This window comes from Corvus hawaiiensis, chromosome 30 (assembly GCF_020740725.1).
Source record: "Corvus hawaiiensis isolate bCorHaw1 chromosome 30, bCorHaw1.pri.cur, whole genome shotgun sequence".
NCBI lineage: Eukaryota > Metazoa > Chordata > Aves > Passeriformes > Corvidae > Corvus > Corvus hawaiiensis.
In genome coordinates, this window is record NC_063242.1 from 7,533,013 (window position 1) to 7,541,864 (window position 8,852).

The window sequence follows — 8,852 nt, forward strand, 5'->3', positions numbered from 1 at the left end:
GAGGGGAAAACAAGTCCTTGTCGTACAGCGCCGCAGCCATTCACTAAGGTTATCAGTCGGAGGTGGTGCCCACGCTCCAAGCTGTACTTAAAATATCTTTCAGGGAGTGCAGTTCAAGAGAGGAACAGTTGAAAAAGGCAGGAGGGAGGCTATTTGTAAAGTATTTTGTACTTTATAAATTCGTGAAGAAACTGTGATGATGAAACCCTAAGTGTTCTTTGTTTCTTCCTTGAGACAAGTTACATGATCAATATCAAAGCAAAGAGTCATCTAAAGAGTCTTCAGACTTCTGTGGTGAAATGCAGTTGCTTTTTCACTGTTGCTTATGGTTTTTAAAAATTCAGGTTTCCCATTTACGTCCTGATTACACAACATTTTTTAATAGACAGAGTAGCTTAATTAAACAGCATTTAGCATTCTTCAAGGCCGTCACACAGAGTCACTAGGAGAGAACACCTCACTGGGAATACATCTGCAGTTCACTGACTTTTTCCAGTCATGCAGTGTGCACGAGCTTACCAACTAAAAGTGACAAGAGTTCTATTCAGCCAGTTAGTCGCTGGCTAATCTGCTAAATTTATGGCACAGCAATGCCAATTCTGTCGTGGGTTGTAAAGACTGTAGGAATGGGTTGAAAATGAAGCAGTTGCTGTCGCCTGAGCCTTTCATTGAAGCGAAGTGGAGCGCCCAAGACTTTATCAGTGTTTTGGGAAAGATTTTAAATGAATGAACAAATTAAAATGCTGAAGTACCACACAGGACATCAGTGAAGAGGGCTAGCTCCTTTTCCTCTGCCTAAGGGCTATACTACAGAATTTAGTTGTTCTGTGTATGATAGGAAATACACACAGAATATGGCTAAATTTGTAGTAAAGGTATCTTTGGGATTTTAGATACATATTTAGATTTAATAGTTTGAAAGTCTACAGAAACCACTAGCAGTTGTAAGAATAATACAATTAAGAACAATGTGATTCTTCTGGATATTTTTCAGCATGGGGAAAAGAGATAAAACACCCTCTTGATGTCCTTTAAGCTCAGTTTCTCTGCAGTTTAAAAAATTCCTTTCATGTGCCTTAAAAGATTTGTAGGTCTGGGTCTCAAGTAACACCAAGTGAGCCTGCCTGGTCCATCAGTTACTTCATCAGTTACCTACTGTGAGGAAACATAGTGGAGAAAAAGACATGACTATGAGAGCTGGAGTTTTGTAAGTGGGAATAGTTCTAACAAAATGAAAAGAGGCAGCATATTTTAGGAACAGCCTGAAGAGGGAGCCATTGGTATGGGAGAAATAGCATCTGAGGCAGAATCACTATTAATCTAAAAAAATTTATACCTGTACCAAAAATTACTAATTTTATTTTGTAATTCTAAGCTGTATTTATTAAATGTGTACAGATATCCCTACATTTAATGTTCTGACAGGTATATACAGAATTCTAAAGTTGTGCTGAAAAGTGGTTGTTCTGTGCTCTGAAATATTTATGCTAATAAAAATAGATTAGAATGCAAGCTGAGTAAGTCAATGAGTAATTAACAAGGATCTAATTAGTTAATAAGTTAGTTTATCAATGGATTGTAAACATAGACTATATTTATTTTCTGACAGAATGCGACACTAGGAATGTTCATGCTGTATTTCTACCACACCAAAATACTGATTTCACTAGAAATGTTGCTCATTTTAAGAGTAGTACCAGCTCTGTACTTAGCTGTGTAACTTAAAACTCTCCCTACCTTTCCTACTTAATATTCTGTGTTTGCTCCTGTACAGAAAACACACAGAGCTTTGTGATTACTACTACCAGAAATCATTCAGCAAGATAAAGGCAGTCACCGTAATACCACTTACCAACTCTGAGTCATGGGTTTTCCCATCAGATTTGTTTAGAAGAAATAACTCCGTGACTCAATGATGGTCTCATAAATAGAATGTCGCTGGCAGGGCCTCCAAAGGACACCATGGTGTCTGTAGGGTATCAAGTCATCAGCAGTACTGTCCGTAAGGGTTTCTTAACCACCACTGGTTTTTTACAGAGTAGCACATTTTTGAAGAAAACTTGCATATATCTTTATTCTGCAGTTCCAACTCCTAAGAAAACATGGAACAGAATAATTAGGATATAAACACCAAGAAACCTTTTAGTGTCAATTACCTATGCATATATATACACATGTATGTATACTTTCCCTTTTTAATGCAAGTTATTTTGCCCATTTGTAAAGGTGTGTGATTCAGGAAGCAAAGTGCAATATTCCAGTTTGACTGACCTGCTGCTGCATGCTGTTCAAACTGATGGAATTTGGTTGAGTCAGCATCCTTGGAGGTATTTAAAGATGTGGCACTTAGGGACATGGTTTAGTGGTGGACTTGGCAGTGCTGGGTTAATGGTTGGACTCCATAAAGGTCTTTTTTAACAATGGACAATTGCAATGACCAATTCTATGAATCCGCCGTGGTCCCATGATCCTGGTCCCTCGCTTAGCACTGGTGCAGCACTGCTGTGATCCACGGCTCAGCTGGTTCCAGCACTGCCTCGGCCGAATGGCAGCCTGGGCAAAACACAGGTGGCTTCTGGCCGGCTCGGCAGGGTCACAGAGGGCACTGCCAGTGACACACTTGAGCATGTATGGGCTAGCTGAGGCCAGATGGCGGCAGCTCTGATGTGGATTTGTGGGGAGCTGCCCCTGTGGAGGGAACCATGACAGCATTTCAGTGCCCACTGTGCCTGGTGTCCAAAGCGAGCGTGCACAGCCCCGCCCAACCCGCTCCACGGCCGGGCAGCCACACCCGCTCTAGGAACCAGAGGAGGCGTCAGGGCACGGCTGCGCCTTTGTGCCACCGAGGTCGCACTGCCCGTGGCACCTGCACCCGCTCTTTGATTAAAGGCTGCACCTTCTGACTCACTTCATTTTAACCACTGGGTTCACAGCCCAGTTTTGCCAAGGAGCTTGTTTGAAGTACAGATAGTTACCCATTTTTACATAAACAAAATGCTTTCCCACTGCTAGGTGCCTTTTGTTAAATTTTTTTGTTGTGATATAAAGAACCTTATGCAAGCAGGTAAAAATGTGATAAAAATTATGTGGTTTCCCAACTTTTCCTGCTATTGTAAGTGTATTATAAATGTTTGAGAAAAATATAAAGGCTTTAAAGGAACACTTAGAAGGTATTTGTTTGAATTCCTTATAATTACATAAAATCAGGGGGAAAAATATTTTTGAGCAGCTTGAAGAGAATAAAAGGGTTCTTTGAAATTAAAATACGCTTATAGAAGTTTAAGTTTACAGAAATTGCAAGAATTTAAAAAAAAAAACAAGATAGTGCTTGAAGTTCCCCCACTTAACAAAAGAGAGGAACAGTGACTGCAAATGCTTTCATTTGGCTCACAAGATGCATCATCCAGGCCTAGTCTTGCCTGTATTATTAAAGGCTTTCTATTCAGTCTGAAATACAGAAGCATGGGGGCCACGGATATCTATCTGCATGTGCACAGAGAGGTATCTTCACTGAGGCACTTGAAGAGTCAGATGTGATCTTGCATCAGATCCTGAATAATCTGAGTTACGTTTCTCTTAAGTCAAGTTACAGTCCAGCTGAGGAGTGGTAAGAAGTGTGTAATATCTATGATACGTAATAGTCTGGAACAGTAGTCAGCCAGCTGTCTGCTCAGTGTCACAGTAGCCAACATCTCAAAATGGTCATAGAAAGCAATTGCATATAAGCACAAACAATTAAACTGTTTTGCATACACAATACCAAACATGCAGATAGGAGACCTTGCTTACGTCTCTGTGCATGCAGCTTTCTAGATACATACATCAATATCAATATACCAATAAATCAGATGTGGGGTTTTTTTCCATGCTGACAAATAACTAAAGTTACTTGAAGCACACAGGTAGAAATTTTACCCATGGACATTACCTTCAAGTCTTCAGGCTGTTCCCTCCAGAAAATCCCATGTTAAGATACACCAGCACCTAGAGAACACTGCTGGTGAATTATTTTCTTTCCTGGGCCGATAACACTTTTTTGGGCACTTTATAAGGGCGACTTAGCAAAGGCTAAGCACAGACTGCCATTGCTAGCTTGTTCACCAGGAGTGAAGCTAGCACAGCATCTATTACGGTTTTATTTGTTTGCTTGTTAGTTTAAAATTTATCTTTCATTCCACTGTTTTTTAATAAAAAGTGGACTATATAAATTTTGGTGTCCAGAAGCCCCTACCAAAGCCAGATTTAGAAAGATTGTACTTCCAGGATCTTACTGGTCCTTCCACTGTGATGAAATGAAACTTTATCTTTTGAAATTGTCACTGGAATGTCAGGGTTGCTGTCAAATTGAGGATGTTAACCCTGCTGATGGAATATGATGCCTTGTCAGGAAGGCAGTAATGCACAGGAGATGAGTAAAGCAGTACTAACTCTTGCATTTCTAATTGTAAGAAAAGACTGATGCAAACTTACGTGAAATTCATACGAGGGCTCTGCCACCACTTGTTTCTTCTACCAGAAGGGTATATGTCAGGAATGTGTCATGTTGAATATTTTCCAGTTTCTGTTACAGTTGCAATTCTAAGCTCAGAAAAAAAAATCCCCTTCAGTTCCACAAATAAGAAGACAAGCATATTTGAATTATTCTTACAGATATTAAAAAAAAAAAAAAAAAAAGAAAATTGTAGCTGCATCAGAAGGATGGGGAACATGCAATTGGCCAGCACTTCATGTTAATTTACAGTGAGAGATCATCAGAAGGATTTTGAGACTGGTAGCAACATCAGCAGTAGCCACACATACATCCACAACATCTGGTTTCATTTAACTACAGATACGTATAAGTCTGTCTGGAGGTGTACTCTGCCAAACCTCCAAGGATTTGGTTTTCTTGTACTGTGGGTTTTTAATAAAAATTCATTTAATTTTAATAATAATTCATTGCAGTAAAATGAGAGTCATTTATTACCCTGTATTGTCTGTTATGCGTGAAGATGTCCGGCTTGCCAGAATTTACAGCTCTACCACTGTACAGTTAATCTCTTGCAAACTCACAAAGCAAGTTTCTCAAATAGACATATATCTCAAATACCAACATCAAGTCTGGTACATTATGCATCAATACATTAAGATTTAATGTGGTATCAGATCAGAAAATAATATGCAAAAAAAGTACACTACATGAAATAGAGATTTAATCCTTATTTTTCATTTTCACTAAGTCAACATATTATTCACCTGGCACACGCATCCTAGTCCTGTTAGAACTACATCCACTGAAATAAGAATGTGTGTAAACTGGTATCTTTAAGGGAAGAATTTCCTGGTTACACACTGAAATTCTCAAATGCTCATCAAGTAAGGAATGTGACCATTTTTCTTTGCTGTCAGGATGCACCTTATGCAGTGTGGACTTTGGAGATTAATCAAGGTTTTGCTGGGGTTTTTTGCCCTCCCAAGGGTAAAGTTTCTTAGCAAAAAGAATTCAAATTCCACACCTGTGGAAGTGTGTTTGCACTTTCACTCATCTGTTTAAGTCCACAAAAAACCACAGACCACAGCTGTTGTTCCTGCCTTGAGGAGTAAGTGAATGTGGCGCGTTTCACCCAAAGAACCTGAGTGAAATTACATAACAAAATGCAAGCACACTTTCAGATAGTATTTACAATTTTTAAAACTCTCTGAGAGTGGATGAAGTAACTAGGAACTGTCTCCATTGTCCTCCATCCAAACAACTCATTCCATGTGAGAACCAACTGAAAAGTTTTGCAGGGACTGCTGATCCTCCCATTACAGCAGATGGTGACTCTTTCGCTTACCTCTTTAGAAAGCAGTGGAAATGTCAAAATGCCTTCTAAGTGACTTCAGGGAGAAGAGTCACACTGGTTCAGGTTCATAGCTGAAAAAGAAATATGAAGAGGTTTCAAAATTGCATACCACCATGCTTGTGTTGTTAGCAGATCGTTTTGAATTTCCTGGTCTACTTTTATATAATCTAACATAGCAGCACTGCAGAAAAACCTTTGCTATATATTTGTCAAAATTATCTGCAACATGGAGGTGTTTTCATACACTGTTCCAAAGAATGCAAGTGAGAAAATCACTGAAATATTTGGCAGTAGAGCAAAGTAGACAAATATGCACTCTGTTAACAAGGAACTGTTTGTGTTTTTCCATTCATATCTTTGTTTAAAATATTTAGTGACACACCTCCTAAAGGACATGATGTATCTGCAGCTCTAAATACAGACATACATGGAGTTGGGCTCGATGATCCTTATGGGTCCCTTCAAATTCTAGATATGCTATGATACAAGGTATAAACTTGAAAATCAGTTAAGCTTTACCTTGGAGCAATAAGTATTTAACTTTACGTGTTGCTTGCACTGGAATGTTCCAGCAGAAACAAGGGAACTCGTTGGTCCTCACTGGCACCAGCCACTGTGGCAGGGGCCTCTGTGTCACAGGTAAAGGCACAGTTGCACAATATTCCCTGTCCAAACACGGACTGTGAACATCCTTAACTAGCAAGGCCTTTTATAACATTTTGTGAAAAAAGCCAAATGCTGTATTCGGAAAGGAATAACTAGCAGGAGTCAAAGTCAACTTCTTGGGAGTAGTGTAACCGAAAAGGAAACCCATAACTATGTGAGTAAGCCTAATTTCCACTTTCACAGGCTAAGCAGACAATGACCTGATTAGTTCTCAGTCTCCGGAGGCTGCTCATCTCACTGTGCCTTCAGCTCCTATTGTCAGCATCTTATTCTCCATGATTTTAACTGACACACTTTTCAGTCTTCTCTTTTGAAACATTACTTAAGGATTAAAAACTGTGTTTATCTAATATAAAAAAGTGACTTTCACACTTAAACCCCCTATTTTAAATGGAAATTAAAATGTTCTCATTTCTTTCACATTAATAATCAATAGAAAAATATGATCCCATTCTTGAGTGTTTGATTCCCTACAACATGGATGTACAGTCTACAGGAAAAAAGGAAGACTTGGGACAATTCTTCCTCTACCAGGGAGATGGGCAGAATTTGAGCAGCTGTGTATAGGCACCTAGTACTGTTAGATGTACTCTGGGGGCTGTGAAACACTGGCACTGGTTGCCCAGAGAGGTGGTTGGAGGCACCATCCCTGGACACATTTAAGGTCAGTTTGGATGGGGCTCTGAGCAGCCTGATCTACTTGATCCTGCTCATTGCAGTTATCTTGGACTGGATGGTTTCCAAAGGTCTCTTCCAGCCCAAACTATTCTATAATTCTATGATCTTTAAGGTCCCTTCCAACCTAAACCCTTTTATGATCCTATGATCTAAGTCTTGACACCTGTGTCAAGCTCTCAGAGATATAGATGCTGCTTTTGGACATCCCCACAATATTGTTTTCCCATTATTCAGTCCTTAGTAAGAAAAAATCCTGAATCAGAATGGACAAGATTTTTTTTTTTTAAATCAGTGACTGGATTAGATCTTGCAAGTGTACATATACATACAGCTACATGCCTGCATATGTAGGCACACAAATTGTACATATGATCTCTGTAGTTAGTTGGTCAGGATTTGAGAATATCTAATATGCTCTGGCATGGGATATGGCATACCAGGCTAGGGCTAACAAACAGAAGCAAACTTTAATCCTATTTCTAACACTAGTATTGTAGAGTTATCTCTAACTTACTGTGGCAACAAATAGCTGTTAGTGCAACCAAGAGATGACATTTCTAGAAATGTTGTACAACAGTACAGACCTTAGAAAAATGTACACTGTTCCTTTTTTTCAAAAGGCTGATGAGATGCTGCACAATTAAAAAAAAAAAAAAAAAAGGAAAAGACAGGGTGGACACTTGGTCTAAGAAGGAAAGAGTAGCTCTCAATACCCCTGTGGGTGGGATTTGCTTTCCCAGTGCTTTCTTTCTTTCATGGACAGGAGAATCTGAAGTTTTATGCTCTTTCTCTCCTCTGGGACTGAAGGAGCATGGAGATGGTCTGCATAATTCAGTGGCCTCACTCTTTCACTCACATGGTTTTAACTTGACAGTAAGTGGCTATTTCAGAGCAGAACCTTATTTAAGTGCACTGCTCTGATAGTGTCCATGCTTATAAAATTATGCTCTTTGTTGACTCTATTTTATTTGTCATTCCAAAGAGCAGCAGTAAAAAATACATAAGCCCATCTTCCATTCCAACTTTGTAATGTAGAACACATAGACAGCATATATTATAGTGGTATTTCAGAGCAGTCCTATTCCTAAAACACAGTCTCCATGCCTCTTTTATGATGAAATCTGCCACCTCCATCTCACCAACTTTTCTATTCTTCTGCCAAAAGGGTCATATTTATGAGCAGAGGTTTCTTTCAATTATGTTTTAAACTAATTTGGGGATGCTTCTGTACAGGACTAAAAGTTGGACTTAATGATCCTTGTGGGTCTCTTCTAACTTGGCATATTCTGTAACTTGTAAAACCACTGCAAACTCAGAGATTGAAATGTTTTATGTCAATTATATGTCTTCAAATACTTCAGCAATATTCCCTCATGTACCTCTGTGGTATGATAGCTTTTAAGCATGGACCTATCTTCCCTGAATCCTGTGCAGACTCTGGATTACTCACCTCTGCAACAGTCATTACCATGCTGGTTCCTAAATGCTTTCAAGAGGTGAAGGTAGGCTACAAATCTTTTAAGGCACAGTTTTTTAAAGGAATTTTTTAAACTGCAGAGAAACTGAGTTTAAAGGACATCAAGAGGCTGTTTTACCTCTTTTCCCCATGCTGAAAAATATCCAGAAGAATCACATTGTTCTTAATTGACAGTTCACAGAGAATTATTCTGTGATGATGTGCAA

General features: G+C 39.1%; 1 long non-coding RNA gene across 3 annotated transcripts; it reads right to left on the reverse strand.

Annotated features, from left to right (window-relative positions):
• Positions 1–158: 158 nt before the first annotated feature.
• On the reverse strand, positions 159–6,422 carry LOC125318430. Of its 3 annotated transcripts, none has more exons than XR_007200350.1 (4): positions 6,345–6,422; positions 5,817–5,896; positions 4,471–4,578; positions 159–2,092 (listed from the first exon to the last, which is right to left on the reverse strand). It is a non-coding gene; the product is annotated as an uncharacterized LOC125318430 (long non-coding RNA). The 3 variants fall into 3 exon arrangements; XR_007200349.1 differs by lacking the exon at positions 6,345–6,422 and adding an exon at positions 6,208–6,316; XR_007200347.1 differs by lacking the exon at positions 6,345–6,422 and having other exon boundaries at positions 5,817–6,131.
• Positions 6,423–8,852: the final 2,430 nt, after the last annotated feature.